Genomic DNA, 8,421 nt, shown 5'->3' with positions numbered 1-8,421 from the left:
TCGTGTTAGCTTCCTTTGCCTGCTGACCGCAGCAGTTTTGCTTATTACAATATCTTGTGAGTTCGTCTGTACGGAGGGCGAGGATGTGCCGGATCGTCGTCATCGTAGTTGTTATTGTTGTTGTTGGTTGTTGTTGTTCTGCTGTTTCGTCGTGGCGGCGGCAACGGAGAACGGAGAGGGGAGAACAGGGAGAGAATGAGAAGATTTGGCGGATGCGGATGCGGATCAGGAGTGGGATTTAGAGAACGGGTGCGGAGCAGCGCGGATAAAAGAGCAGCATGGGATTATGGTTGGCGAATTTACGGTGGTTGCCATAACTCCTTCCTCGAGTCGTGTCTGTTTTCCCTCTAGAAAGTTTCTGTTTGCTGTACGCGCTTGAGTTGTGTTACTTGTCTTTTTATACAATGTTACATGATTGTTATACAATGTTATCTACGTCATTTATACAATGTTTATCAGATTCTTATACAGTGTTACCACAATTGCTACACATGGGCACCACGATTGTGTATACAATGTACGTATCACAATCACACATGAATGTTTGCTGAATCTTGCGTGATGTTAAACTCCGTTGCATCTTGCATTCCTTGGTGAGTATTACTGTAACTTAAGGTGGGAGGCAGAGAAGATAGAGGAGTCGGAGCTAAGGAGAGAGATATAGAGAGAGAGAGAGAGAGAGTGAGAGAGAGAGGAGAGAGAAGGGGAAGAGAGAAGGGGAGCGGGAGGGCGAGAGAGGAAAGGATGGGAGGGAGAGAGAGAGAGAGAGGAGGCAGAGAGAGAAGAGATAGAGCAAAGAGAGGAGAGAGAGGGGAAATAGAGAGAGAGAGTAGAGAGGGAAGCGAGAGAGAGAGAGAGAGAGAGAGAGGTGGGGGATGGGGAGAGAGAGAGGAGAAGCAAGAGAGGAGAGCGCGGCTGAGAGAGAGAAGTGGGAGGAGCGAGGAGAAGAGGCAAGAGAGAGAGGATAGAATAGAGAGAGAGAGAGAGGAGAGAGAGAGAGAGAGAGAGGAGCAGAGACGAGAGAGGGAGAGCGAGAGAGAGAAAAGGTGTGGAGGGGAGAGCAGAGAGGAGAGAGAGATGAGAGAGAGAGAATCGAGAAGCAGAGAGAGAGAGCATAAATAAAGATTAGAAAGGAGGATGAGAAGAGAGCGAGGAGGAGAAGAGAGAGAGAGGAGACGCGAGCGAAGGAGAGAGAGGACTGAGAAGGTGGGAGGGAGTGGAGAGAGAGGGAGGAGATGATGAGATGACGAGAGGAGAAGATAGAGCAGAGGAGAGTTTAGAGAGCAAAGGAGAGAGAGAGAGATAGAGGAGAGAGAGAGAGAGAGAGAGATAAGAAAAGAGGGAGAGAAGAGAGAGAGGAGCAAACAAAAACGAGAGGGACGAGAGAGATAAGAGAGAGAGACGATGAGACGCCGGGGTCGCGGCGGCGGGCCAAGGCAAAAAAAAAAAACAAAAAACAAGAGCAGAGAGAGAGAGAGAGAGAGAGAGAAAGAGAGACGAGCAGAAGAGAGAGAGCGATGAGAGAAGAGACTTACCCGAGAGAGAGAGAGAGAGACCGCTGTGCGAGCTCTGAGAGAGAGAGAGAGCGAGAGAGCTCTAAGATGCAGAGGAGGAGAAGATGAGAGAGATGAGAGCGGGGGGGGGGCGACGACGCCGATCATATCGTAAGCTAGCGCCTGCCGCCCGTCCGCTACTGCTGAGTCAGTGAGTGCTGACCAGCTCCACCGTCGTATAACCTTATACTAGTGACCACCACTGACACCTTGCATCTCTGCACCTCGCACCGTATCTCTATCAACGTTCTATGAGACTGTGTGACAGCGCGTTTACACTGACGACTGCGATGTTGTGCCGACTCTGATCGAGGCGGTCAGCGTCGACTCACGGAGCTACGCGTGGGGCGTTGGATTATAGGGTAGGGTTATATTTATATTTACTATATATATATATATATATATCTAGTAGGATTAGGGTATATATAATAGTATATATTAGGCGGTTAGGGTTAATATATATATATACTATGGGTTAGCGGTAATATATATATATATACGCTCTACATACGTGGGTGTGGTGCGGTGGTAGGGGTTAGCGCGTTAGGGTGAGGGCTTAGGTGGAGGGTATATATTATATATATACCCATAAACCCTATATATATATATACCCTATAACCTATATATATATATTTAGGCGTTAGCGGTATATATAACTATATAAGGCTTAGGCGTAATATATATCATAACCCTCCACCTACCCCTACCCTACCCTAACCACACACCACACACGTACACTGCGTCGCGTGCAGGTACACGCGTGCGTGCACGTACACGCATGCGGCTGCACATACACGGCGTGCTGGCACGTACACGCATGCGTCGCGCCGCCTACACGCATGCTTGCGCATACACGCATGCTGTTGCGCATACACGCGTGCTGTGCGCATTACACGCGTTGGCGTGCACGTACACGCAATCGCGGTGCGCGGACACGCATGCTGGCGCACGCTCACACGCTGTGCAGTGCACAGTACACGCGTGCGTGACATACACGCGTGCCCGCCACATACAACACCGTGGCGCCGCACGTACACACGTCATGCTCGCACTACACATGCACGCATGCGGTCATGTGCCATCTGTGCCACGGCAGATACACTTCACGTGCACCTATTGCACGCAGGCCGCAGCCTTACACGCCCGCGTGTATGTACACGCCATGGCGCGCGTGCCACATAAGGAGCTCGGTCCTGCCACGATCTTGACAAACCACATGCTCTCGCTAGCAACACCCGGCATTCCTGGCACTCTTGTGACTGTGCACGAGTCTTTGTTTCGTGACTGTGCCACGAGTCTTTGCGCTCGGCGTGCAGGAACTTGGCTTTGGTATGCCACAGCAGAGTCGTCGTTAGCTTCCTTATGCCTGACCCGCCCAGAGTTGTTATTTACAATCATCTGTGAGGTTACTGTCTGTACGAGGGGGCGGGATGTGCCTGATCGTCGTCATCGTAGTTGGTATTGTGTTGTTGGTGTTTGTTATTCTGCTGTTTCTTGTTGGCGGCGGCAACGGAGAGGCAGAACAGGATGAGAATGAGAAGGATGTGGGATGGCGGATCGCGGATCAGCGAGTGGGATTTAGAGGACGGCGTGCGGAGCAATGCATTATGCGATTGATTTACGCGTTGCATAACTCCTTCCTCGAGTCGTGTTTTCCTCTAGAAGGAATTTGTGTACGCGGTGTAGTACTGGTCCTTATTACAATGCTTTACCATGATTGTTATAAACCAATGGTTATCACGGGCGTCATTGTTATACAAGTTATCACGATTTCTGTATACCAGTGTTACCACAATGTTACACATGGGCACCACGCATGTTATACATGTACGTTATACAATCAGACATGCACTGGCGTAGCTAAGCGTGGGGCACAGGCGCCATGCCCCCCCCCCTGTGATTGGCAAACAAAACAAAATCTTTTTTTTTTCCTTGCTCTCGACGCGTCTTTCACCAGACTGCGCCACAATTCCTGTTACTTCTCGCATCTGCTGAACGAACATTCTCTAAAATGAGCATTGTCAAGTCTAAACATTACGTTTACCAATGACCCAGCCACGATCTCTGCTCTCATTCTCCTTTTCGCTGAACAAGGAGTTACGTGAATGACATTAATTCAACGAAATCCGGCAAATCGACGCAGAAGACTGACTTTGCGAATTTTTGAGATTTTCTGCAGCAGACAAAGAACATGACTAAAAGACGCAGATAATCTCCTTGCCTCAGATTTGTTTGTTGCAAGTGGCTTTTTGGGAATCTTATGCGTTCTGAACTCTTATTAGACAGGGAAGAAAAAAAATGGGAAATGCTTTGTGAAATAAACTTGAATATATTCGAACTCTATAGACGGCCAGTGTTTGCCCAGGAAACTCGGTTTTATAGTTTCAAATCCGATTTCAACACTATTTAAGTAACTGTTCTCTATCAAGGCGGAGGCCAAAAACACATTCTTTTCATGCGTAATTCCTTTTTATTTAATAGAGCCGGCTATTTATGGCAGCGTACCTTTGTTTTTTATTTGAATTCAAATCTTCAATATGAGTTTATTATTCTTCATCAGAAGGAAAGCAAAAACATTTTTTATAACGAACAGAATGTTAAATCTGCATCTTTAACGCCCACCTATTGCTATTCATAAACGATGTAAATCTTTTTTGTATTTAAATAAATTGCATGTTTATTCAGGTGCACTTCCAACACATCTGACTGTTTTCCCGTAGCAATCTTTGTATTTCGATTTCATTCAATATGCCTTCTACTTTTTCAAAAAAGAATTTAACTTTTAACTTTTATAATTGAGGAAACTTGAAAACAGTTATATGACGGTAATGCAACATTGCATGCGTACTGCTAACAACACAAATCAAACTTTAATTCCAATATTCGTTCAGTGCTTGAATGAGGCACATAGGCGTACTAGGGGCGGGCACAAGGCAGCCATGTACCCCCTCTGAATCGGAGCAGCGTCAAAAATAACGAGATGAAGGCGCCCTGAATGGAGTTGAGTCATATACCACTATTACCTATCACTAATTAATTGAAATGAAATGCGCAAAAATGCCATTTTGATGCACATATTTTCAAAAATTACCCTTACTGTGGCCGAGGCGAACACCCTCCCCCCGTGATGAAATTGCTTCATCGCTGCTCTTGGTGCGCTTAACTCTTTTCTTCCCTCCCTGAAAAACACTGCATGGCTTCGTACACCATTTTCACTGGTCTAGCTAAGGGTCCACCAACTGGTCGTGTGTAACCTCAGAGCCTTCCGGCGCCACAGCCAGGGGCCATCGTCCCACGTTGATCGGATCGGAGTGGAAAAAATAAAAAGCGAGGGAGGGGGGTTATAAGGGATTAGCATATGCCACTTCTCATATAAGTTACCCCTAATACTGAATTTTAGTGTGCAGAAAATGCCATTTTCATGCGCGAATTTTCAAAAATCTCCCTACCGTGGGAGGGGGGATACCCCTCCCACACCCTACCCCCTCGGTCGCTTCGCTCCCTCGCCTTGGCCCCCCCTGTTTCCAATTGCTGGCTACGCCACTGATTATATGGGCCATTTTCAGGAAAATGTGCAAATAATGGTAAAGACTCAATTGAATTTTTTTGTCGAATTTCCATCTCGAAGTGTTGTTAGTGGACACTCCATAGGTCACAAATTGTCACATTTAATCAGCAATGCTAGATTCAGAGCACTTTTTTTCAAAAATATTTGACTAGGGCCTACTGTCTTTACCGTTATAGTAGAGCTCATAGGGTCTATGCCCCCCAGGGTACTGCCGGAACGTACCCTGGGTACGGACCGGTATACCGGCCGGAACGTACCCTGGGTACGGACCGGTATACCGGCCGGAACGTACCCTGGTCACTATTTGATATGGGCGGTTAGGGTTAGGATTAGGGTTAGGGAGTAGGCGTAGGCGACTCCCTAGACTCGTTAGTGGAGTAGGCGAGGTACGCTCCGGCATATTAGATAGTACCAGCTAGGGTACCGTACGTTCCGGTATACCGGACCGTACCCAGGGTACGTTCCGGCAGTACCCCGGGTAACATAGACCCTCTCAGCTATAGTAGATAATGGTAAAGACATAATGGTGAAGGCAGTGCTTCCAAACCATAATGGAGGAGACATAATGGTAGAGAAAATGAAATCAAAGCTGTGTTTTTATACTAATCAACTTTATTTCGTTAGGAACAAAATTTGTTATGACACTATAGTGGTAACTGCATCTGGCAGGTACGAGCCTGGAATACTGAATGAACATGCAATATATCAAAAAAATGAACATGAACATAGTAAAGACTTCCCCTTAGTATAGACAAAAACGTGTGCTTAAACCAAAAAAATACTCCACAGAACTACATGACCAAGAATTCTCAACCATACAGTCAGGGACACTATAGGCTACGTACACCACAAGTACAGTACTAACAAATTAGTTCCAGAACACGGCCTCGCGGAATTACCGTATTTTTTTCAGCAAGCGTTCCAAGAAAATTTCGCAGACGCGCGTGCACCGCAAGTGTCTTGCAATGTCCAAACGTTTAATCAACAGCGGGTGATCAACAGCGTTTAATAGCCAGCGTGTGCCGCGCTTGCCGCTAGTGAGTACGCTGTATACGTGCGTTATGGCCAGCAGCGGTGTCGATCAAGACGTAACGGGGCGATATATGTGTATATGACAACAATTAACCAGTTTAATTGCTAAATAATCACGACCCGTGACAAGCGCGAAATACATGTGTTAGGAGTCCCGTTAAGAGTCCAGAAAGTCCCGGTCGTAACATTTTTCAGCCATATTTTAAAATTTACATCAGTAAATTACTAAATTTGTCGTGGTTGTTGATGTACTTTGATTCCAGCAAGCAATAAAAGGCCACAAATGTTAAATACTTTTGTTTTCACAATAAATTTGCATTTTATTTTACATGTGTACTTTATAAAAAATGGTGGTGCGCCGCGACAAACACATGTCGCAGCCCGCCACAACTTTTTTTCTGTTTTTGCGCACCGCGAAAAACGGCGATGGACCATTATCACAAGTGACCCCTTTCTTGGATTTCCCCAACTTGGGTTAATCATAATTAATACAGAGCGGTCTTGGGCAGCACATCCGATGGTTACAAGGCGCCAAGCCAAAACATATTAGATCAGCGCCAAGCTTTCAATTCAAACATAGTTATACGGCAAGTATGGTACGTGCAGCCACCGGCATGCGCTACCCAAGAGAGTCTCAACGTAGTGTAACACGCATTATAAACTAACTAAGACAGGCCCCCTTGATCGTCTGCTGCAATTAAGCCAGGTAGGCCACGTGATCGCATGTCGAACGCCAGGTAGGTGACTGGTATAGGTCCCATGACCGCGTGACTGCAATGCAAAGCCGCGTTTCCTATTATCTACTTCTGATATATATATATAGTAATTTGTTTAATTATAATTTAATTAACGTATGTCGTGTGCATTACTGAACAGAATACGCGCGTCAACTATATTCTTCTACTAAACACAAAATTCATAGCATTGTGCGCACATAGGGGGCCTACTGCATGATTCTTGTTACTGCTGTTCGTGTTTATTACTATTCTATAGCCTAGCCTTTTTCCTTGACCATTCATGATAAATGTTCTTTACTTTTTACTCTGTTCCCGCGTGTATATATGATCGAAAATCATATTCGCATTATATTAGGATATAATAGTACGAATAACATGTCAATGGAACAAGTAATACTTTGTGATAACAAGCCATAACTATTGACTATATTATAAAGACGAGATGTCTATATAAAGACGAACCCGAATAATATTTCCTTACACGCGCACACTAATTTCCCACGCGTAATTAAATAGTATATTTCCTTATGTTTAAGCAATTATATATATATATATGCGCATGTAATGTTTTTGTTTATTACCCTATATAAGTATTGCATATTCCGGTAAGCGTACAGGCTACAGGCTTAAGTCTATGAGGTGCTCATGACTTCCTGGCTGTGACAACAGTTGCACAGCCGTACGTTGTTCTCAGCTTCTCTTGCTTCTCCATGAACTCTGCGATTCCGCCGTTCTCCTTTAGATCACGCAGTTTCTGCAGGAGTACTTCTGTAGCATCGCTACCTGTAACCTTGCCTCTGTTTCTAAGTAATGTAAACGTTGAATCGGTTAGTAGAAATTTCGGATCGAACACCGCATCGACGTTGTAGTAGTGCGTTGGCTTCATCAGGGTCTCGTGAAGGGGAACCGTTGCCTCCATGCTGTCAAACCCAACTGCCTTCAGCGTCTTCTCCAACATGGAGTAGTATCCATAGGCAAGATCATTGATTGGTGCTTCGTAAACACTGTCTAAATCGTCGATGAGGCCGTTGTACCACGTGTTGGTTCGGAGTTGGGGTCGCAAACAAGTGACCATGACGAAGATGCCACCCTTCCTCAGAGCTCCGTAAACGTTGCGTAGTGCCGCCGTGGCTTTTGGGAACTTTTCCGCTTTAGTGTCGTCCTCGGGGGAGCCCAGGTGGTGCAAAACGTAATTCATGCAGACGGCGTCGTACTGGTCTCCTCCCGGTATATGATTGGGAAGGTACAGTTGCTCACAGTGCGGCACGCGGCCGTCGGTGGCGTAGTCGGCCATCTTCGTCTTAGCGTATCTCAGCATTCCCTCGTTCGCGTCAAACATGGACACCTTGCCGACGCCATTGTCCAGGAAATACTTGGAATAATTTCCAGTGCCGCAACCTATATCGTAGACACGTATAGAGATCAGGAAACTATCGTACTAAAGAGTAATATCTATTATACGTAGTCTCTTTCTCTCACTCTCTCTAGCTCTCTCTCTCTCTCTCTCTCTCTCTCTCTCTCTCTCTCTCTC

This window comes from Priapulus caudatus, unplaced genomic scaffold (assembly GCF_000485595.1).
Source record: "Priapulus caudatus unplaced genomic scaffold, Priapulus_caudatus-5.0.1 Scaffold621, whole genome shotgun sequence".
Lineage (NCBI taxonomy): Eukaryota > Metazoa > Priapulida > Priapulimorpha > Priapulimorphida > Priapulidae > Priapulus > Priapulus caudatus.
Note: the sequence above shows the minus strand (reverse complement) of the source record.